This window comes from Balaenoptera musculus, chromosome 18, assembly GCF_009873245.2.
Source record: "Balaenoptera musculus isolate JJ_BM4_2016_0621 chromosome 18, mBalMus1.pri.v3, whole genome shotgun sequence".
Classification (NCBI taxonomy): Eukaryota; Metazoa; Chordata; class Mammalia; order Artiodactyla; family Balaenopteridae; genus Balaenoptera; species Balaenoptera musculus.
This window is the reverse complement of record NC_045802.1, coordinates 7,517,070-7,541,593: the sequence shown is the minus strand read 5'-3', so window position 1 is coordinate 7,541,593 and position 24,524 is coordinate 7,517,070. Positions and strand designations below refer to the sequence as shown.

The window sequence follows — 24,524 nt, the reverse complement described above, 5'->3', positions numbered from 1 at the left end:
CAGATGTAGAGAACAAACTGTACGGACACCAAGGGGGGAAAGTGGTGGGGGGGGTAGTGGTGGGATGAACTGGGAGATTGGCATTGCCATGTATACACTAATAGGTATAAAATAGATAACAAGAACCTGCTGTATACAAAATAAATAAAATAAAATTCAAATATGCAAAAAGAAAAAAGTATCAGTGGATCTCAATATGCTATTCCTAAAGAAATACCCATAAGCAGGGTTTCTCAACCACAGGATTACAGACATTTTGGACCAGATAATTCTTTTGTTGTGAGGGCTGCCCTGTGTGTTAAGAGGATGTTTAGCAGCATCGATGACCGCTATGTGCTAGTTGCCAACAGCACCCACCCCTCAGATGTGACCATGTCTCTAGACATGGCCAAATGTCCCTCCCTCCTCCCCGCTCCCAGGGGGAGGGGTGGAAATCATCCCATTGAGAACCACTGCCAAAAGGGTAAAAACAAGTGTAATGATAACTTTTTCTTTTTAAGCTCCTCACAGACAATACTAATTTGTTAACTTTGGCTGGTTCTATTTATAATCTACTCACAAAAGGTAACTATATAATAAAGTGTCAAACTTCTGGTTCCAGAGTGGATAAAAGCATGAACTTTACGTTCAGAAATTTATTTGTGAAGTTAGTTTGTTCTAAGAATTAAATGTGATAATACACATAAAATGCTTAGCACCTGACATATAGTACATTTCAACCACTATTTGGTGCTATTTTATACTTTATGCAGAAAATATGCAGCATAGCGTGGATCATTATGCAGTATTCTCAAAAGAGAAGTTGGTAAGCTATGTATCTTGAACAAATTTTTTTTGATGAAAATTTCCATCCACCTGAGGGGTGAAGAAAACTTTTCCAGCTGGTTCTCTCTCTCTCTCTGCTATAAGTAAAACATGAGGAGCCTTCAAATCTGCTCTCCTGATCCTATCACCCAACATTTCAATGGGAAAAACAGGCAGGTTGGTGGTTGAAATCCTTAACATGCAGAACATCCAAAAGAAAATTCACTTAAAAAAATACCAAAGGTAGGCTATTCAGGTCTTCCAAATACAATTTACTGGGTCCTATGTACAAAACCCTGGGGTGATTCTTACAACTTAATTTGTTTCTAAATGACTGCCTTCATTGTCCTCCCTTCAAAATTACCTGTTCCTGCTCCTCTTGCTTGTATCTCACCTAGATTTTGGCACCTCCATCCTTACAAACACACAAACTAGAACATCTGAGTGGTTCTCGGGACTTCCCTGGCGGTCCAATGGTTAAGACTCCGTCCTCCCAATGCAGGGGGCACGGGTTCCATCCATGTTTGGGGAACTGGGGAACTAAGATACCGCATGTCACACGACGCGCACAAAAAAGAAAAAGAAAAATTTGAGTGGTTCTCTACTCTTTCACTTCCCTCTTCTTTACTTAGTGAAAGTCATCAAATCCTACGGACAGTTCTTTGGAAGCATCTCAAATCCCCACCTCTCTTTCTATCCCATTCCCACTCAGTATCATGCCAAAGTGATGCTTCTATAAAACAAGTCTGAGTCTGTCGCTGCTCAACTTAAAATCCTCTACTGACTCCAGTCTGATTACAGGAAAGTCCAAACAGCTCAGTATGACCTAAAGGTAGTGCTATGACCTAAAGCTCACTGCACTATGAGACCACTGGTTTTCCAGCCTTACCCTCCTCTACTTCACTTCAACTTCCGCATCTTTTTCATGATGCCCCCCCTTCTCATTACTTCTGTGATCCACTGATGCTCCAAAAGCCCGAATGTCAATTACTAACCCAGTAGGGACCCAGTTACAGCACAACCAAAGTGTGAAGTTGGCTCTGGGGATAGCGAAAGAAGCAATTAAGCTTAATTCACAGCCCCATGTGCAAAATGGGGAAACCCAGAGAACCAGCTGTTCGAAGAAGGCCTTATACCCGTTTGAGCCTTCCCTCCAAGACCAAGTGGGCACGCGAACTGTCAAAGGTAAGGCCACAGCAGACTTGAGACCGAGGAACGGGATCGGCTTTCGGCGCCCAGCCCTGTCTGGTACCCAACCCAGCCGTCCAGAATCACAGACTAAGACACGTCACTTGCAAAACCCAACCTTGGAAACCGAGGAGGAGCAGGGTTCCGTTAATTCTCCCCGTCTCCACGCTCCTTGGGAAAGCGGGGGCGGGGGAAACTCTGGTTTCTCTTCAGCATTTACCTCTCTGAGTTCAAACGAATGAATCTGTGACTCCATTCTAATACCTTCACCACCAAGCCTTCCCACCTGAACCTACTCCCATCCTTTCCCCCTCCCAGCCTAGCCCCTCCTTTCAGCGAGCAACCGTCCCATAGATCACCCCAGCTGTGTCCCCCTGCCCTATTTCAGGAGCTGAGGGAAACTACTCCGTCTTCTGCCTTACCTGCCGCGGGTCCTCCCTTTCTTCGCGCCGGATCGCTCCGAACTCCTGTTCCGGCTTGAGCTCCACACCACAGAGCAACGTTCAACCCACGTTCCCCTCAGCCTGCCCCTCCCCCACCGGCCCCTCAGCTAGAAAAGCAGCTTCCGGTTTGAGTCCGCGGCTAAAGAGTTCCCCTTCCTGCCCCGCGCGGGGCCTGAAAGGACGTAAGCGTGGCGGGGAAGGCGAGGACAGGAGCACTTCCGTCAGGCCTCCGCAGAGAGGCGTGGCTGTCCGCCCGGCTGCCGCAGTCGCAGTTTCAGCTGCGGCGACGACTAGGGGCGGGGCCGGTGGCTGCAGAGCCCGCCATATGTGAGTGGCTGGGTTTGGGGTGGCGACATTTCTGGAAGCTGCTGGAAAGCGCTCGAGTGGCGGAGGTGACGCCGGCGGCCAGGGGGTGGGGCGTGATTAAAACTAGTGCGCGGTCGGCAGCGGAGGGATTACGCTGAGGAAAAAAACGGGAACGCGTCTCGTTGCGCTCTGGCCGCGCGAGCCCGGGTCGGAAGGCGACGCGCCCTTGAGTGACTTGGGTGGGTGGGCGGGCGAGGAGGGAAGGGCTCCCCAGCCGGCGGAGGGTGCGATGGAGGCTCTTGGCCGGCGCCTCCTTGCAGCGCCGAGGTCACCGCGACGGCGGGCCGCGCGAGGCCCCCATAGTGCGCTCTCCTAAAGCTTCGGTGAGAGCCGAGCTGCCACAGAGCGTGTTCACAAAGGGTCACCACACACGGAGCTGCCCCTCCCTGTCTCCCTAAACCCCATCTGCGAGGCCAGGGGCTTTTCCACCAGGATTCTGGGTGTTTCTCCTCCTTTCCTCCCTCCCAGATCTTCTAACGGTAAGGGGAGTACCCGAGCACAGGGACTTTGCTCTCCAGGACCCATTCTTACTAGGCAGTGGCCGACGTGTCCCTGCTGCGCTCATTTCAGCTGCCCTGCCTTGTTTTAACTTCAGAGGAGGGGGGAGTTCTCATGGAGTTTCTAAGTTTAAGGCTCTGCTTTCGTAGGAAGGTCATGTGGTTTAAGGGACATCGTGACCGCGCGTGCTATTTCTGAGTCTGCGTTCTGAATCTTGGGGGCAGCATATTCCAGACGTCCTTCGCTCGATTGAGTTGTGTCCTGGATTAACAATGTGTAGTTTCTGACCATTTCTTTACAGAATAATCACCATGGGCATTTTGGACTGTGGCTTTTTTTTTTAAAGTGGTCTCAAACTAATTATATTCTGGAATAATGCTGATAATTTTGATAGGATGGTATAGAGAAGGAAGTCCCGTGTACTAAGAAATTCTTCAGTGAGAAGGAATTTTAGTTTTCGGTTCTTCTGAATGCAAATGGCCAAGAATCCAACAGAGTTTGTTTTGTTTTTCTCCAGAAAACGGAAAAATAGGCTGGTTGGTTTTTGTTTACCTTTTCTGTGGTTGTACTAGATACCTAACGTGCTGGTGTATTGGTTGTCAGATCTAGCTAATTAGATTTTCTTTTATTTTAATGAGTTATGATGAAAATGCGAGGATGTAGTAAGTGTTTCTTCCTGAAATAGTAGCGGTAATTCAGAAGGTTTTTCTTTTTCACCCCTGGTATTTCCATTTTTAGAATGGAATACACTTTTTTGTAATGAACACTTGCTGAAAACGTCATACATTGAACAAATAATTGATTCAGTTAAAATGTCGCTAAAATTTTAAGATTGAAAGTCAACATGCCCAAACTGAATCATATCAGTCGTTGTTGTCTGCAAAGTTGATTTATAGTCTTTTAGTGCAAATTTGATTTTTTGCCAGGAGAAATTCTTTAATAGTAACAGAAACAAAATGGAGGTGGGGCTTGAGTTGTGGAAAGAAAAGAATGGATTTTAGTGTGTGCTGTGTTTTGATTCCAGAACTTTTCCTCTTGTAAAAAGTAGAAAAAGGCATAAAAGAGTTTATACGATTAAAGGAAGGATACTAATGTAGAAGTCAATAAGGAGAGGTTGACTAGAAAACTCCCCTTTCGTTTGTATTAGAGTAATGGTCCGAAGGTGAGAAAATTTGTGTACATTTCTGCTTATTTCTCACCAATATATTTGGAATGCCTCTTTCTATGAACATTGGTCCCCAAGAGTGCAGTTACCTTCCAGTAGGATTCAAGCTCATTGCCTCCATACCCTTGTTAGCAGTGTATAAAACTCCTGTCAGGAGAAGTTTTATTTACCTATTTTCATTTAAAAAACTAACATGATTTAATCAAATGGAGTTTTTTATAAATTAATAATAAGCAGCCCCAATAGGAATACAGTGTTGTACAATTAGGATTTTTTTTTTCCTCTTCTCACATTTTCAGCTTTTGCCCCCCTCTGCTAGATTGGATTCCTTAATAACAAAACAAGTCTGCCCAAACATGGGATATAAAAGCTGCCTGCTATAACTGCTTGTTCCGGGCTCATCAAAAAGATGAACGTCGAAGTGACTAACCATATTTTCTAGCAGCACCGTTGTGAGTACAGTCTGTAGTCTCGTATCTAATTCCAACATTCAGAAGGCTTTGAAACCAGAAACGTTTTAAGCTTGGAGACAAAATTCATTTGGTAGCAAACTACAACCTGAACTAATGAAAAGTTATATATATTCTGTATTTATCGCATATGTTTTGCTGAAGAAATATTAATATGTTTGATTATGGGGTGCTGCTCTTGGCCACTGGTATATGAGGTGTTACATAATGGTTTGTGTGCCTTGTGACATTCTTTAATTTCCGAAATTTCTTATTTCTAAAACACATTCAGCCCCTGGGTTTTGGTTAAGGAATGTGAACCTATATTGATATTTTTGGCAGTACACTTGTGCTAGGCATTCGCATATTTATTTATTTATTTTTCGTTTTGTTTTTGTTTTTTTTGCCATGTTTCTTAGTTTTTTTTTAACATCTTTATTGTAGTATAATTGCTTTACATTGTTGTGTTAGTTTCTGCTGTATAACAAAGTGAATCAGCTATATGTATACATATATCCCCATATCCCCTCCCTCTTGCGTCTCCCTCCCACCCTCCCTATCCCACCCCTCTAGGTGGTCACAAAGCACCGAGCTGATCTCCCTGTGCTATGCAGCTGTTTCCCACTAGCTGTTTTACATTTGGTAGTGTATACATGTCAGTGCTACTCTCTCACTTCGTCCCAGCTTACCCTTCCCCCTCCCCGTGTCCTCAAGTCCATTCTCTACATCTGTGTCTTCATTCCTGCTCCTAGGTTCTTCAGAACCTTTTTTTTTTTTTTTAGAGTCCATATATATGTGTTAGCATATGGTATTTGTTTTTCTCTTTCTTTTTTTTTTTTTTAACATCTTTATTGAAGTATAATTGCTTTACAATGGTGTGTTAGTTTCTGCTTTAAAACAAAGTGAATCAGTTATACATATACATATGTTCCCATATCTCTTCCCTCTTGCATCTCCCTCCCTCCCACCCTCCCTATCCCATCCCTCTAGGTGGTCACAAAGCACCGAGCTGATCTCCCTGTGCTATACGGCTGCTTCCCACTAGCTATCTATTTTACATTTGGTAGTGTATATATGTCCATGCCACTCTCTCACCCTGTCACATCTCACCCCTCCCCCTCCCCATATCCTCAAGTCCATTCTTTAGTAGGTCTGTGTCTTTATTCCCATCTTGCCACTAGGTTCTTCATGTCCTTTTTTTTTTTTTTTCCTTAGATTCCATATATATGTGTTAGCATACTGTATTTGTTTTTCTCTTTTTGACTTACTTCACTCTGTATGACAGACTCTAACTCCATCCACCTCATTACAAATACCTCCATTTCATTTCTTTTTATGGCTGAGTAATATTCCATTGTATATATGTGCCACATCTTCTTTATCCATTCATCCGATGATGGACACTTTGGTTGCTTCCATGTCCTGGCTATTGTAAATAGAGCTGCAATGAACATTTTGGTACATGACTCTTTTTGAATTATGGTTTTCTCAGGGTATATGCCCAGTAGTGGGATTGCTGGGTCGTATGGTAGTTCCATTTTTAGTTTTTTAAGGAACCTCCATACTGTTCTCCATAGTGGCTGTATCAATTTACATTCCCACCAGCAGTGCAAGAGGGTTCCCTTTTCTCCACACCCTCTCCAGCATTTGTTGTTTGTAGATTTTCTGATGATGTCCATTCTGACCAGTGTGAGGTGATACTTCATTGTAGTTTTGATTTGCATTTCTCTATTAATTAGTGATGTTGAGCATCTTTTCATGTGCCTCTTGGCCTCTTGGCCATGAACCCGCGGAGAACTTTTGTGCATATAATTTAAAGTTTGCTTCAAGTTTTGTTTGCTATAACCTTTCCTTTGCTACATCATAGCATGCTCCTTTTTTCCAGAGTCAGTGCACTTGCTTTGTATATCTTGGGTTCTTATTGATAGATTGGTATGGGTCAGCATTGTATTGAGAACTTATTAAAAATGCAGTTGCTTGGGTCCCATTCCTGATTTTATGGGTTTGGCATGGGGGAGGTCACGGCATCTGTGTTTTTACCTTTCTCCTTCAGATTTTCTGATTCTCAAAGGTGATCATAATTTCTCACATATTTGGTAGTAATTATGTGCTTCTTATAGGTTATATTTGTTAGGTAATTCTTACATTATTATGTAACCTTTCAGGTGTTCTAGTTTATACCCAAATAGGCCATAAACTCCACAAGGGCACAAAATACCCGTATAGTACTTTGTACTTAGTTTAAAGGTTGATAAGTTGCCCCCCCTTTTTTTTCTTTTCCCTACTGAAGTTTGGATCCAGTTTAGAAATAGGACACAGAGTCAGATAGATGAAGATTCAAATGTAAGTTTATTTTATTTACTTATTTATTTATTTATATTTACAACAGTTTTACTGATCCTGTGTTAAGACCCAATGTTTCCACTCTCAGTTTTTTTAAAGTTGCAAATGCAACCCTGATTTTTCTTTTAAAAGATTACAATGTACATTACATTTTATGAAGGGAAGCAAAGAGTTAATTACAAGATGCAAAAAGATAAGAAAGAGACAAACTACAGCGAGAGTATTGTTCAGAGGTAGTAAGTGAGCACTCTAAGCTACAGAACATGTTGAAGTTCTGTTGGTTTGTATGAGTTCGCATGAGGTAATGAAGCTGTGTTTTGGTTGGTGAGATGTATAAATACTCTTTTGCTACACTGTGTACAACACTCCAGAGAGCAGGGCCTTTGTGAATGCCCAGAGGACGTAGCAAACCTTGACAAGTCTGTGCAGCACCCAGTGCACGCCATAAAACCCCAGACGGATCTCGTGGTCACCTCTATCAGCAGCAAGTATCTTCAGCTCTCAAAACAATCTGGATCCATAATTTAATTACCGAGCAGACTCTGGGCACTGGTGCTTTCAGAGAGCGAAAAGATGCTACCGGTCTCTGATCTAATTATAACATAAGAGATCGAAACCCAAGTGTGAGGAGGAAGATTCTTAAACACAACCATCATTAACAGGTAGCCAAACAGCTCCTGTATTCCAGCTCCATTAGTGATATGAAAGAAGGACAAAGTCTGCAATGGAAATATGCAAGAAGTTCAATTTAGGTGAGGTGAGTCTTTGTATCTGCTTCAGTGACTGAGGTTTAGCATATATTGTACTTTTTACCCTTAAGGCCAAGTAATTGGCAAGTGAGAAACCGTTAATGTAAAATACTGGTAATAAATTATAATAAGATAGCTATAGGACTGTCAACAATGTTAAATCTTGGCCTAATTGGATAAAGTGCTTTTTTAACAGTGTGTGTTTTTAAGTATAAATACAAATGATTATGATTCCTTAAAAAACAGATTTACCAAGTTCTCTAATAACACAAGGTTTTACAGTAAAGCTGTAGATGGTGGGCTACAGAAACGCTTTCCTTTTCCTCCTGTTGCTCTGAGTGCACTTATCAAGGCGTGTCAGCTCAGGGAAGAGTGTTGCCAGAGATTAGTTAGAGGTATCAGAGTGCACACGTCCTGGGCCTTCTGTAGGAGAAGTCACAGAAGATGGAGTTGTTGCGTCCTGCCAGCCTCCATCAGTGTTTAAATTATGTGGACTGTACAGTGAGTTTCCTCCAAGGCCATCACTGTAGCCTCCCATCTGATTGATAACATGACGGAGGGTATCCACCAGAATTTGGCGTGGTGGGCGAGTTGGTCTGGTGGTTCTGCACGGCTGCGGCCACTGCGTGTGCAGCTGTCACGGCTGTCTTTGCAGTGTAGAGATTGGCTTCTTCCTGAAACTTGCCGATATTCTTCTTGTACCTGATTCGTTTGTTGCCAAACCAGTTGGATACCTGTGACACTGTGATGCTGCATTTCTTGGCCAGCTCCTTTGGCTTCTTCACTGCGGTAGGGGTTGCTGAGGTGTGAGTAAAAGTATTCATTCAAGATTTCTGTGGCCTGTTTACTGAAGTTACGCCTTTTTCGTCTGGCATCAAGGAACCTTGATGTTAAAATCATAACTGCTCCACAAGTGCTTTGTTTGAACTGCATCTGAATGGAACTGAATTTTCGATGGATGATGCCTACCATTCTTTCCGTGTCTTTTGGGGAAATGGGACGTGTTCTACTCTGCTCTTGGAGAAGGTTCATCACGTGTGTAGTGAGTTCATTACATGCCTTTCTCAGGACCTGAAACCCCTTCTGCCAGAAGCATATTGTCCAGTCGCATTAGCTGGGGATCGGGAGGGTCCTCCTCCTGGGCTCCTCTGATGCTGAGAGCTGCTAGTGTTGGAGGGTCTCCTGCAGAGGCAGGGGCGGCTGAGGCTCACCGTGGGGACAAGGACACGGGCAGCAGAAGTTGTGGGAAGTACTCCTTGGCGTGAGCCCCCCTAGAGTCCGCCCAAATGTAAGTTTAATTACCGAAAAAGTTGTTTGGAAAATGCGGCTGAGGTTTGCAGCAACAGTGAGCTTCCTAGTGTTGCACTCCAGAATCACGCAGACTTAAACCTCAGGTTTCAATGTCTACAGGAGTAAAGCTTGTCCCACTACGTTTACTGTGTGACAGAGCAGACCAGAACAAATGGCTCTCTTCGGTCAGACAAATGCGAAATGGAAAGGAGAGGAGAAGTAGCTGAGCCTCAGAATTCCTTCTCTCAAACTTGTCATCAGACCAGTTACTCCCTCCTACCTAGGGAGGAGTTAATGAGAGGTTAGAGGTCAGCCATGACTGTTACCCTAAGGAAGTTGCATGTGGAGTATGAGAGAGCTTTTTTGCCCTCAGTGGTACTCAGTAGGTATTTGTTAGTGGATTTTTTCACTACCTTACATTGCATCAGCATGCTGTGATTTTTAATACCTAAATGAGTAGTTACAGAGTTATAATTTCAACCAGTCAAATTAGTATATATTATTATATTATCCTTTGCTTTGTAAGAAATTTCCCCCAAACAGCTTAAAAGACAGACATTTATTATTTCACATAGTTTTTGATGGTCAGGAAACTGGGAGCGGCGGTTAGCTGAGTGGTTCCAATTCAGGGTCTCCTGTGGTTGCATTCATCTGAAGGCTGCTTGAGTGTCCTCACAGCATGACAGCTGGCTTTCCCCCGGAGCAAGTGTCTGAGAGAGCAGCAGAAACCCCAATGTCTTTTATAATATAGCCTTAGAAGTGACACACTATCGCTCTGTTGTACAGATCCACCCTGATATAATGTGGGAGGGATGTACCCAGGCTGTAAGTACCGGGAGGCAGGGCCCACTGGAGCCCATCTTGTAGGCGGCTACCACAAATATATAACGTTAGTTTGATTTTGTTACCTCACGTTGCTTCATATGAGAGCAAGTAATTCAGTAATGTTTAATATCCCATTAAAATTGTTAAAGTATTAAGGTAGTTCTGTGAAATAACTGTATTTTTGTATATATTACTGTATAATTTCCTAGCTGGAGAATAAATTGAGAGGATGATTTTCTGCTGCTGGTTGGTCCCTCCCTCTCGTCTAGCTCTCCGTCTAAATCTAAAGTTTACATAGTATGATTATGGTCTTCCAGATAGTCTGTGAAAGTTCAAGTGACCTACAGGCTGACTTATTATAAGGTAATAATAGCTACAGTTTTGATTTTTATATGAATTAATAATTCTGATCTTAGGGAAGGTGCTTCTTAAAGTCTGATTCCCAGCTTCTGATTTATTCAGGGGAGGGTTTTTTGCAGTCGTAATCAGGGTGAGGTGGACCGGACAGCTAGTGAAGGGCGTTTACCTCCCTGAGGTGGTCCATGGGCCCAAAGGAGTTGCCGTCACTCTAAGTAAGCACCAGTGGTTTGATTCAGATTCCAGTGCAAAGGCATTAAAAATCATTAACCAAAAATCATTAACCATTTTATTTTACTCATTTATTTCATCATATGAGATGAACTCACTTATTTCATCCTAATTTAGATCTCATATAACATGCTAAATAATTTCAGGTTTTGTAAGATAAAAAAATAGCAATGCAAGTTAGAGGGAACTTGAAATGTTCATTGAATTAAAGAGTATAAAATTCATTTGTATAAAACATTCTATTTTTAATGTTTTCCAACACTGTGGAAAAGACAGTAATTTGAAGATTATGGCAGAAAATGTTTTAAGATAAATTGACAACGCCTAAATGTTCCTTGGAATTCTAGCTGTAAAAATTGTTGGGTCGATTTGCATTTTAAGTTGCTTAAAGGATGTTCATTAAGCTGTTTAAAGAATTTATATATGAATGACCAGTTATAGAAGCCCAAATATGAGTATAATCAAATTTTTCATCTGTATTTAAGCTGTTTACTACATAGACAGAAGGGCATACAGAACATACCAGCACCAGCCCAGTGAACTCATCTGGCTGTTATAATTTCCAGTCATGTAGGCATATTTGACAGCAGCTTTCACCCTGAAGCATTAGGAGGCACTATTTTGCTAATCAGGAAAGAAATTCCAGATAATTCATTTTACTTTCTAAATGTAATTTGTTGTGGTTAATCAATAAAATGTTGTATGGTTTGGGTACTGATTAGCTTTAAGATGAGATCTCCCTTGAATTCTTATAGTAAATGAAAGATGGTAGTATATTTTTTCTGAATACAGAGTGTATGAGCCCTGAAAGTTGCTCAGTTGAGTCTTCAGAACTAATAGGTGGCAGTTAAATTTTTTCAAAAATCTTGGGGTAAGTTGAGAATTTTCTGAAACTGAAGGGCTTTGCAGAGAGATATCAGAAAATTGGGAAATGTTAATTTTAGGATATTGTGCCAGGAATAATAAATGCATTTACTACCCTCAAAAACTTCCCTTACAGGATAGAAGAACAAGTTAAATGTCATAACAAAGAACCAATCCAATCCATTTTATAAAACAGGTCTTTTTAAAAAGTCATTGAGAGAAACCAAAGAAACCTGATAACCAAATGCAATGCATGGACTTGTATTAAATCCTGGTTTGAAAAAAAGAAAAACAAAACTGCTGTAAAACACATTGGGAGAATTTGAGTATGCCTAGCTATAGAATATATTTGGGAATATATTTTTTATTTTCCTGGGTGTGTTAATGGTTATCATGGTTATGCAGGAGAAAGGCCTTTTTTAAAGAAGCTATATCTGAAGTATATGTAGAGGTGAAGTTATCTTCAATATTCAGAAATGTGTGTGTGTATATATGTGTATATGTATATACAGGAAAAACTAATATGATAGTGTTAAAATTTGAATCTCTGGGGTGGATATAAGGGGAGTTGTCATACTGTAAACTTTTCTGTATGTGTGCATATGTAAAACAAGAAGTTGGAAGAAAAAATATCCCCTCCAGATATTATTGTTTCTTTACTCAGCTTTACAAAGGCCTCGAGAGAGTGGATCACTGTTTATAGCTACTATCTCTACCTTCCTCTACTATTAACTCCTTTGAGTCCAGGCGAGTCAGATTTTCATTCCTATGTCCCCAAAACTGTTCATTTCCACATCAGTGTTGGCAAACATGTTGTCAGATTTGGTGGTCATTTCTTAGTGCTCATTTTCCTTTTGACATCTGAGCAGCATTTGACACAGTTGATCATTCTCTTCTCTCCTCCTCCTACCTCAAGTTGTCTTCTTCATCTTCTTAGTATCTTTTACTGGCTCCTCCTGTTTAAACATTGGAATGCCTCAGAGCTCAGAGCTCTTCTCAGTTTGCATTTGCTCTCTAAATAATATTAGCCTGTTCTGTAGCTTTAAATACTATACAGATGCTAAGAGTCCCAAGTTTTCTCTAGCCCCAACCTTGCCCCTGAACTTCAGACTCATATCCATTTGCCTACCTGATGTATTTATTCACTTGGCGCCAAGTAGATAGATATTTCAAATTTAGTATGTCCAAAACCGAATGCTTGAATTCCATCAGTTACTTCTCACTCCCAAATAAAAACAAAGCACTTGTTCCCTACCTGCTACTCCCACATCCTTGCTCATCTCAGTATGAAGCACTTCATTCTTCTAATTGCTCAGATGAGAAACCTTGGTGTCATCTTTGAAAGGAATCCTTTTCCCTTGTACTATACATTTAACCCCTCAGCAAATACAGTCAGCTCTACTTTTAAAATATTTAAAAATACATCCAGAATCTAAGCACTTCTCCACCTCTCCCCATTACTGTCTTAATCCTTGCCACCATTGTATGACACATTATAACAGAGTTTCTCAACCTCAGCACTATTGACATTTGGGACCATAATTCTTTTGGCGGGGAGTGGGCTGTCCTGTGCATTGTAGGATGCTTAGCAGTATCCCTAGCATCTGCTGTACTCTGTGGCTTTAAAAATGATTTATAATTTCTGCTAATTCTGTAGGTGACTGTCAAGTTCTGTTGGTCTCACCTGGGTCCACTCATGCAGCTGCTGTGATTTCATAGTCTCCCTTGGACTTTTTAACAAGGCAGCAGGAGTGTTCCAAGAGGGCAAGAGCAAAAGGCGACAAGGTTTTTAGGCCTAGTCTCAGAAGCTGCACATCACTTCTGCTGCCTTCCACCACACTATTATGTATGCACATTACTCATTTAAACTTCATAATAGTGCTATAAAAAGTAGGGTACCATTATTACCTTCATTTCTTAAAATGAGGAAACTGGAGCTCAGTACTAGTAGTTTGACCACAGGTACCCAACAGGCAAGCCACAGAACCAGACATGGGTTTTAATCTCTCCTTACCTATCAGCAAACTCTGTGATATTAATTTATCTGAGCCCGTTTCCTCATCTGTAAATGGGGTTAATACTACCATATAGAATTATTTTTAAGATTGAGTTATTTGCTTTCTAAAGTACATAGCAGAGTACACGATGCAGAGCAGGTACTCAAAAATGTTAATTCATGGGCTTCCCTGGTGGTGCAGTGGTTGAGAATCTGCCTGCCAATGCAGGGGACACGGGTTCGAGCCCTGGTCTGGGAAGATTCCCACATGCCGCGGAGCAACTGGGCCCGTGAGCCACAATTACTGAGCCTGCGCGTCTGGAGCCTGTGCTCCGCAACAAGAGAGGCCGTGATAGTGAGAGGCCCGCGCACCGCGATGAAGAGTGGCCCCCGCTTGCCGCAACTAGAGAAAGCCCTCGCACAGAAACGAAGACCCAACACAGCCATAAATAAATAAATAAATAAATAAATAAATAAATAAATAAATAAATAGTGCATTCCTTTTAAAAAAAAAACGTTAATTCATCACCTTCCTCTTACTCTTCTCAGGTTTCTTTATTAGTTGAGGAAATGTTTTTATACATGATATTTGTCTTTATCTTAAAAAAAACTTGAATGACCTATACTAGAATTATTATTAAAAAAGACTGTCTTGGGGCTTCCCTGGTGGCGCGGTGGTTGAGAGTCTGCCTGCCAATGCAGGGTACACGGGTTCGAGCCCTGGTCTGGGAAGATCCCACATGCCACGGAGCAACTAGGCCCGTGAGCCACAATTACTGAGCCTGCGCGTCTGGAGCCTGTGCTCCGCAACAGGAGAGGCCGCGATAGTGAGAGGCCCGTGCACCGCGATGAAGAGTGGCCCCCGCTTGCCGCAACTAGAGAGAGCCCTCGCACAGAAACGAAGACCCAACACAGCCAAAAATAAATAAATAAACAAAAATAAACAATGTGTTAAAAAAAAAAGAAGACTGTCTTTAACATTCCAATAGCAGAGCAATAATAAAGAAAATTCCATTATGATGGAATTAGTTATTTTAAAACTGCAATCTTAGTTGTTCTACCCTAAGGTGTTAGTGGCTAATGATCACTTAATATATTACATTTTCAGAGGAAACAAAACGCCAGTGAAGGAATAGAATAGAAGAATTTTAGGTTTTATGGCAAGCCAGTGAGGAAGCAGTGATTAGGAAAGGGAACTTTAGTGCTCCTTGTGGCCCACCTACTACCGTGGGCCAGTCCTGGCACATTATCAAGTAAATCACCACGCTTTGTGTGCAATTTATAGATTTGGGTTTCTATAGGAAAAAGAGATGCTTTTTAATAAATTGAGGTCATCAGACTATATTACTTCATTTGCTTATGTGACATGTAGATAAATAGAGATGCAGTCATTGTACTATAAATGCAAACTACAGTGCTGACAAAGTTTGGGCCTGTTATGGGCTGAATTGTGCCCCCCCCCCCGCCAAAATTCATATGTTGAAGCTTTAACCTCCAGTACCTGAGAATGTGACTGTATGTGGAGATAAGTTCTTTAAAGGCGTGATTAAGTTAAAATGAAATCTTTAGGGTGGGTCCTAACCCATTATGACTGGTGTTCTTATAAGAGGAGGAGATCAGGACACAGATGTACCATGTACAGAGGGAAGACCACATGAGGACCCAGTGAGAAAACAACCATCTGTAAACCAAGGAGAAAAGCCTCAGAAGAAACCAACCTGGTAACACCTTAGTCTTGGACTTCCAGCTTCCAACTGTGAGGAAATAAATCACTGATGTGTAAACCACTCAGTCTTTGGTATTCTGTTATGGCAGCCCAAGCAAGCTAATACAGGGCCCATTTTCCACCCTTATAGATGCTGTTTAATATTTGTTGTTTTTTCAAAACCGAAAACTTTTGTTGTAGGAGAACAAATCAGGAAAGGGTTATAGGAATCTTTTCTTAATAAGTAATCAATTAAGTTATATGATGTGGTATTTGAAATAAATCAGGTTAGAAGTATCTTCCTTTATTTTACCACTGTGGCCATAGTAGCCCCTTTTCCTTCCACTTCTCAATCCTTTTCACCTGACCCTACATCACCCTGAGCCATTCCAACACTCATGCATAACAGAAAGCTGGCTTCTTTCACCTTGCATTTTCAGGTATATTCTCTAAACAAGCTTTAGTTATTTTTCCTAAGCAACAGGAAAATCATCCATCTTGTTTTTCTATCTTCACTTTGTAAAACACATGAGTAGCCCAGTTAAAGAAGAAGAGAGGGCCTTAACATTTATGGAGCACCTACTTTATGCTAGGTACTACGTTATTCACTTTACAGAAACCAGCTCCTTTAGTGAGAAAACAGCAGTGGCCCAATTTAGAAAAAGAGAAGGAAAAGCAACAGTAACAGCCTGTGGCATCACCTTGAAACTTTAAGTCTCTGGCCTTTGTCTTGTCTTCTATATACTTAGCCCTGCTATCAGATCCACAGTACCTGGTGATTATGAAAAGTACCTTAACTGTTTAAACCTCTAGATGTTAATCATTTTGTGAGATGTGAAAGCAGCATATCCTTGGGGTATTCTTGGGGAATGTCCCTGGAAATAGCATGGGGGTACTAGTGCTTCTGAGAGTGTGTAGTTGACAGTCACAAGTAATTTGCATGTGCATGCCTCCTTCTTAATGGAGAGTAACTGAAGGAGAAATGGGGAAAGCTGCTAGCTCTGGACTATTACAGTGTAATAGTTATAATAGTCAAGAAGGGACAGCTAGCTCTAAGAACTTTGGAAGCATGCCTTGTCTAGTGTAAAATATCTTCCATCTAGTTGTGAAAAGAATGTGAAATAGTTTCCCTGGGCTTGGAACTATGAGGAAAAGGAACCCAAGGAAAAAGAGGCTTGTTCGCCCTACACATCGTGGGTGAGCAGACTTTCCCCGTGGGTCAAATGTGGACTGAGGCCTGTTTTTGTATGTCCCTTGAACTAAGTGATTTTTACATTTTTAAAGAGTTTTTAAAAAATAAGAATATGTGACAGAGATCTTATATGTCCTACAAAGCCTAAAATATTTACTATCTGACTCTGTAGAAGTTTGCCATCCCTTGCATATAGTTACAGAGGATCTTTTCTGTTTTCTGTTGAAAGACTGGTGGTATACTGTAAACAGTTGAATATGAGAAATCTTCCTGAACATTTGTAGTATTTCATAGAATTACTCAATTTTAGACCTTCTGGAATGTTAAGAGATCGTCTCTTCTGTATTAGTTTGCTAGGGGTGCTGTAACAAAGTACCAAAAACCAGATGGCTTAAACAACAGAAATTGATTGTGTCACAGTTCTGGTGGCTATAAGTCCAAGATCAAGGTGTCACATGGTTGGGTCACTGTGAGGACTGTCAGGAAGAATCTGTTCCATGCTTTTTCCTGGCTTTTGGTTGTTCACCCGCAGACTTTGGTGTTCCTTGGCTTATAGACGTTATCACCCCAAATTCTGTTTTCATGTTCACATGGCATTTTCCCTGTGTGCATTTCTGTCTCTGTGTCCAAATTTCCCCCTTTCATATGGACACAGTCACACCCTAAATGACTTCATCTTAATTTATCAACTGCTGAGATTCAATTTCCAAATAAGGTTGTATTCACAGGTACTGTGAATCTTTTTAGAGGACACAATTCAACCCAAGCCTTTGTTTTACAAATAACATAGAGGCCAAGAAAGCATAAAGAAGTCATTCACGCCCTACAGCTATCTAGGAGCGGAACTGATATTAAAATGAAGGTCCTCTGACTGGTCCAGTAGTTGTTCACCTACATGCTTTATGCCATAATACACAATTGATTATAGAGTAATGAGGTTCATATCAAGTACAGTACTTGTTTATGCTGGCTGCATTATTCCAGTCATCTTTTATGTGCCTTCCACTAATCACAGAAAACCAATAAATTATAAGTGGATCAGAATTAATCCCTCATTTCCATTAGAAAAACAAGCACATCATGCATTATTTTGGGTTGAAACCATCTTAGTACATTTTGCTGAGAAAGAATTTGCTGAAGGTCTGTTGTTGCTAGAGAGAATTTAAGCATACGTGTTGAGTATACACTAGGTAGTGGTTGTTGGAACATTGTGGGGATGTGCATTGGTCTGGATCTGTGTTGCCTAAAGTTTTCATTCCTGCTTCTTTAAAAGAAGGGATGAGGTTTTCTAAAATCCCTTGTAATTCAAGGATTCTGTAATTCTGTGAATGTGAATGTGGTAAGACTCTCTTGCGTTTGAGGTACTTACTGGTTAGGGGCAATTCTACACTTAACTTCCTATGAAGGAGTGTACGGCACACCTCTGTACGGACTGAGACTTACGTGCCCACCTGAAGTAGTACATACGAGAGTAAGTCGTGGGGCCCCAGTATCTGATTATAAAAAACTGTGAAGCTCTCTTTGGATACATTCTAGTGTATGCGTGGTTAAAAGAGGGAGGAACGTTGCCAGGCTGTTGTATTCTCTGTTACAATTACTGGCTTACTTTCTGAGTGAAGAACTAAATTTAAAAGGTTATACCCCAGAGATAACCTAATATTTTTTTTTATCACTGGCAGCCCAAGGAATGGAGTTATTTGCACCTTCTTGGTACTCCCTTGGTATTTTCTATCTTTTGTGGTAGTCAGCTTCCAAGATGGCCCCTGGTGATTCCTGCCCCTTGTTATTCATGCCCTTGTGAAGTCCCGTCCTGTACTAAGTAGGATTGACCTGTGTAACCAGTAGGATATTGTGGAAATGACAGCGTGTGACTTCTGAGGCTAGGTCATAAAAGACGTTGTGGCTTCCATCGTGCTCTCTTGAATCACTCGCTGTCAGGGAGGCCAGCTGCCATGTCATGCGTGCACTAGAGCAGCCCTGTGGAGAAGCCCACGTGATGCGGAACTCAGGCCTCCTCCCGACAGCCGGCACGCACTTGCCTGGCATGTGAGTGAGCCACCTGGGCAGCTGATCTTGCAGCCCTAGTCACGCCCTAGAAGGACTGGAGGCCCAGCCCACCTCCTGTCTGCAGCTGAGCCAGCTAAGCCCTCCTGGATTCTTGGCCACAGAGACTTTGTGAAATAATAAATGTTTATAGTTTTAGGCTACCAAGTTTGGGGGAAATATGTTATGCAACAATAGAAATACCACCTTTGTTGATTCTGCCCCTTTTTTCAGATCATAGTTTATATCTTTATCTCCTGCTAGATTTTTATCTACTGAAGGGCAGAGTTTGGGTCTTAAGCTCACTTTTGTAGGCCTTGCAGAGGTTATTACAGTGCACTGAAAATATTTTTAATTGTATATGATTAACTTATATAAAGCCTAGAACAACTGGGTTGCAGCTATTGCTTCTGTTTGGAAAGGTTGTAAATTACCTCTGCTATTTTATTTGAAAGTAAATGCAGAAGGAGTTAGAGTGTTTGAACAATGTAAATAAAACAAAAACAATTATTTATATGAGAATTAACATTTTAACAAGTGTCTAAACAATTTGGGGAAAAGACTCACAGCAGAACCAGGAAGAACAGTTGGAGTTGGCCACCCTTAAAGAATTTACTGAGAAAAAAGAATGTCCTTTTTTGATTACCTGTTTTTATTCATTTGAAAGTAATTTCAGAACTTATAAGTTGGTAAGTTGAAAAAAACAAGAAGAATACCTATATACCTTTTACCTAGATTTGTCTATTAAGACTTTTTGTCTCATTTGCTTTATCATTTATACTCCTGTGTGCTCGCTCTCTCTCAGAGCATGTGTTTGTAGATACATACATGCATGTATCTACACACACTGTATCTTTTCTAAATCATTCAAGGGTAGCTTACCTACATCATAGCCCTATATTCCTAAATTCTTAAGTGTGTAATTCCTGAGAAGTACAGTTAACAAACTTCAGTAAGTTTAACATTGATACTTTACTGTTGGTATTCCACTTTTGTCAATTGATTCAGTAATGTCCTTTATGCCATTTTGCCCCTTCCCAGTACAGGATTGAGTATGGGGTTATGCATTTAGTTGTGTACCTTTAGTCTCTTTAAACATGTAACATTTCCATAGACTTTGTCTTTTATGGCATTGACATTCTGGAAGAACATTCTGTTCTTCCTCCCCTTTTTTAGAAGAATGTTCCTCATTTTGGGTGTGTCTGGTGTTTCCTTGTGAATTAGATTCAGTATCCTTTTAAATTTTCTAAAGTGAGAAAACAGTATTCCATTCAAAGGATCAATTTAAAGCAACATTTAGGTCAAACTTAGTTCAAAGGAATTATTAGAAGCTGAAATGGAAAACCAAAACATGTTGTAGAATCTTAGAAAATGTTTAGAATAAGAGAGTTTTCTATCTTTCATGTTCCTGTAAACATTATTGATTGACTCAACAACTGGATTTTTAAAAGTCAATCAGTGTCTTGGCATTGGGGTGACCTTAGGTGGTTTCATCTAGCTTCATCATGAACTTGCCTCCCCAGAAAGCCAGTGGTATCTTTCTGGGGAAACAAAGGATTTTCTTCCAACTATTGCTAAATTTATTTAACAAACATTATTAAATTCTTATTATCTGCCAGACACTGGAGTGGATCCTGGGAATACAGAGAAGAATATAACAGACTTTGTGTGCCCTGCTGTCTATTAAAAGACAATCACAGAGGCCGACATGCCACAGAGGTCAGAAGGAGCCTCTGCCTGGGAATAGTTGTAACCACACTGGAGTGGGAAAGCCTAAATGCTCTTTTCTGCCCAAAAGGAAATTCCTGTTGTTCCTGTAAGAGTCGCATCCACCTGCTAGAAAAACTTATCTTGCTGTTGTTTGGCATTTTTACCTATTGTGGTGTATTAAAAATGACTAGATCAAGTTCAATAATTTAGTGCAGGTAATCCCTTTAAGAGACTGGGGAAAAGAGTTTATTTCTTTTAATGCTTAAAATCTTGAATTGTTGCAGTTGTTTTGTACTATATAAAATGCCTAGGAATTCATTTTTTTTTTTTAAATAATAGCACTAGGGCTTCCCTGGTGGCGCAGTGGTTGAGAGTCTGCCTGCCAATGCAGGGCACACGGGTTCGAGCCCTGGTCCAGGAGGATCCCACATGCCGCGGAGCAACTAGGCCCATGAGCCACAATTGCTGAGCCTGCGCGTCTGGAGCCTGTGCTCCGCAACAAGAGAGGCCGCGATAGTGAGAGGCCCGCGCACCGCGATGAAGAGTGGCCCCCACTTGCCGCAGCTAGAGAAAGCCCTCGCACAGAAACGAAGACCCAACACAGCCAAAAACAAATAAATAAACAAACAAACAAACAAAAAATAATAATAGCACTAAAGTTTTAATTGTATATCTATTTTTGTATGCATCGTTCCCAACAGTATCACAGGTAAAGGCTTAAAACTTTTAAGGTGAAAAATGTTCTTAAAAGCTGAAGATAAAACAACTTTGAATCTTCTGATGCTGTGGTCATAGTTATGGCTTTGTTCCTGACTCTTTCCATGTGGCAGTGTCCTAGGCAGTTCATTTCATCTGAAGACTAGTGTATTCTCAGCCACTCAACTTTGTGATTCTGGTGTAGGGAAATGTCATTATACATGGCTGCCTAAAATACTGTAATTTAAACTTGGAAATAAAATGCTAATATGCTGAAACTGGGATAATTTCTTTTTTTTTTTCTTTTCTGTTTAATTTATTTATTTATGGCTGTGTTGGGTCTTCGTTTCTGTGCGAGGGCTTTCTCCAGTTGCGGCGAGCGGTGGCCACTCTTCATCGCGGTGCGCGGGCCTCTCACTATCGCGGCCTCTCTTGTTGCGGAGCACAGGCTCCAGACGCGCAGGCTCAGCAATTGTGGCTCACGGGCCCAGTTGCTCCGCGGCATGTGGGGTCCTCCCAGACCAGGGCTCGAACCCGTGTCCCCTGCATTGGCAGGCAGATTCTCAACCACTGCGCCACCAGGGAAGCCCGGAAACTGGGATAATTTCTAATAAGAGTACCACTAAAGATCATTTCTTTTTTTCCCAAATACAACATAGGGGAATGGATATGGTTGTACTATTGTAGAAGATGTTCTTTATCTTTAACTAAAATTATATTACATGAATGATTGATATTTTCATGTAATTCTCAATATAAAAATAAAGAAAATGTAATATCTATTCTAAATTCTAGATTATATTTTGTTAATACAGTAACCAAATACCAGGCTAAAGCAAAGGAACTATGATTTTATATTGTCAGAAATGAGATTTTAAAAGGCACCTAGAGAACAGAAAGGAATTCAAGAAGATCCAAAAATCTAATATAAGATTGGGAAAGATTTTTTTTTCAAGTCACTGTATATATGTCCTTGCTCCTATGTTGGTAAATACTGACCAAAGAGAAATATTTTATTGATAAGTATGTATTTTAATCAAAATAATTCTCTGATATGACATTCAAATAAGCTAATTTTGACAATTTGTCTTCTCTTAAAATTGAGAGGAAAAGAACACAGATGCTTTTCACCTGTGCAGCTTAAATGCAGTTAACTTTAGTGTATAAATATTGATCTTTCAAACGACCTTAGTTGTTCGGCTGCCTACAGTAGGACAGTATTGTGAAACATAAGGTAAGCTCTGAATCTGATGATAAATGGAATGTAGATTACGTAGAGGTTATTTCTTATTTATACTGTTAATAATGATTTAGAATTGACTAGGTTGTCTTAAATTTTAAAATCCCTGTTGCTTTGCACAGAGCTTAGCAGAATACAAAATCTTATAAATTTCATAGCACAATATAGTATATAAAATTGCCTTTTTAAAATCAAAACTGGTTGAATATTGGAAATTTTATATTATTCAACCTTAAAATGGGTTTCTTTGTAATATGGCTTCTGCCTCAGTCCACCTTGCATTTCATCTTCTAACAACACTTAACAGTCTGTCATTTCCTTGCTCACATCTTTCACAGTTAGAGTTGCACTGTGTGGTCTGATAGCCAGTACTTGCATGTAGCCATTTATATTTAACTTTAAAGTCACTAAAATGAAATTAAAAATCTAGTTCTTGCTGCAGTGGCCACATATAAAGTGCTCAGTAGCCACATGTGACAAGTAGTTACCTTACTGGACAGTGCACATATCAGATGTTTCCATCATTGCAAACTTGGTATTAATGTAAGCATTTTTGAGGCTATCCAGTTGCTAAAACACTTTCCAATGTAATGCCTCTGATTGACCAAAATAGTAAATATTTTATTTAAATAATTGGAAAATACCTGCAAAATAACAACATTTGATTAATTACATTTCAAAGCATATGTGTTTTGCTGAGAAAATGAGATGATCTAAGTAGAATGTTTTGTAGCTAGTCAGTAAACAAAATTTTATTAAGCACTGCTATGTTCCAGGCACTGTCCTAGGTACCAGTGATACAGGAGTGAAATGGTGTCTGCCCTCAAGGAATGCTTACATTTTAGGAGGTGGGGGGAAGACAACAAGCACATATTACTTAGTATAGTAGTAAGTGCTAAGTACCTAGTATAGTGCTACTTAGTACTTAGCATAGTGTTAGCAAGTACTGTGAGGAAAATGTACTAGAGTGTGACTGCGATAACTACTTTTGCTGGGTGGTCAAGAAAAGCCTCTTTGAGGTAAACTTGAATTAAGACTGAATAAAGGGGGATGTCCCTGGTGGTCCAGTGGGTAGGACTCTGTGCTCCCAATGCAGGGGGCCCGGGTTCAATCCCTGGTCAGGGAACTAGATCCCGCATGCATGCTGCAACTAAGAGTTCGAATGCCGCAACTAAGAAGTGTGCGTGCTGCAACTAAAAAAAAGATCCCGCATGCTGCAACTAAGACCCGGCGCAGCCAAAATAAATGAATAAGAAATATTTTTTTAAAAAAGACTGAATAATGGGTGCAGGAGGTTATAGTCAGAGAAAAGAGCAAGTGTCAACATCTTGAGGCAAGATTATATTTGGCTAGCAGCGGGAAGGTAAGGCTAGTGTGACTGGAATCTGGAGTCATCTAGGAATAGAATGGTAGGAAATGTTCAGAGAGTTAGTTGGGATTATTAGTTTTATTGACTAGGAGGGTAAGGAACTTGGATTTGGGTTTTTTCCTTAATAGGAATCCATTGAAAGGTTTTAATCAGGGAAGGAACATGATTAGATTTGTGCTTAGGAAGATCAATCTGAATGCTGTGAGGAACATGAGGCATCTGCAGTCCAAGTGAGACGTTGCGACAGTTCAGACTATGTTTTAACAGTGGAGATGGTGGGGAATGGGTAGATTCAGGGTGGATTGGACATGGGGTGTAAGGAAAAGAGAATCATCATATTCAGCAGAAACATTTGTAAGTACCTATCCTGATATGGTGCCATGTTAGATAACAGATATACAGATTGATTTAAGCAGTTATTTCCCTTCCTTCTTGGATAGTAATTCTTCATCACTTCTTCCCATTTTGGTTTGTGTGTTTTTTTCACCACCTAAATGGTACCATAAAATTAATTTTCTTTCTACTTAAAAAATAATGTATTTTTCAAACAATTTTTTTGAAACATACCGCATCAAACTCCATAATTCTAAACTACCCTACTTCTCTTACTCATGTCTTGTTTTACTCTACCTTCTTGCTGTTGGCTCCAGCTTTGATTCCGATTTGTTCTGGCATGATATGGTAATTCTGTTGAAAATCATAAAACGCTCCCATCAGAAAGTCCTGAGACACTTTTTCTCCCATCTCCCCTACCTTCCCAGAAGGTCCTGGGGCTTATTGAAAAAAGCAGTCTTTGCCAGGGAGAACCACCTATAGAAACATGGTTAACAGGTTAAATACATAACTGAGCGCTTGTTCACATGTTGAAATGAACTCAGAACTTCTTCCTGCAGAAAATTCTGACTTTGCCTACAGGTGTCTCCCTCCTCGTTGAGTTAAGGTGGCCTTATATCAAAGCAGAAGTCCTGATTAGGAACCTCAATTTCCATTATAGATTATTA

General features: G+C 40.6%; 1 protein-coding gene and 1 pseudogene across 5 annotated transcripts in view; both read right to left on the bottom strand.

Moving 5' to 3' along the window:
- The window catches only part of USPL1 (ubiquitin specific peptidase like 1), a 39,316-nt gene extending 36,764 nt beyond the window's left edge, over positions 1-2,552 (bottom strand). For 2 of the 5 annotated variants that reach the window (XM_036831765.1, XM_036831764.1), the window contains exon 1: positions 2,415-2,505. The gene's annotated coding sequence lies outside the window, so the exon portion shown is untranslated. Of the gene's footprint in view, positions 1-1,168; positions 2,246-2,414 lie in introns of those variants that run through there. The other 3 variants (XM_036831763.1, XM_036831766.1, XM_036831762.1) reach the window with 3 other exon arrangements.
- A 4,806-nt stretch (positions 2,553-7,358) lies between these two features.
- LOC118884290 lies at positions 7,359-9,179 on the bottom strand (annotated as a pseudogene).
- Between the last annotated feature and the right edge of the window lie 15,345 nt (positions 9,180-24,524).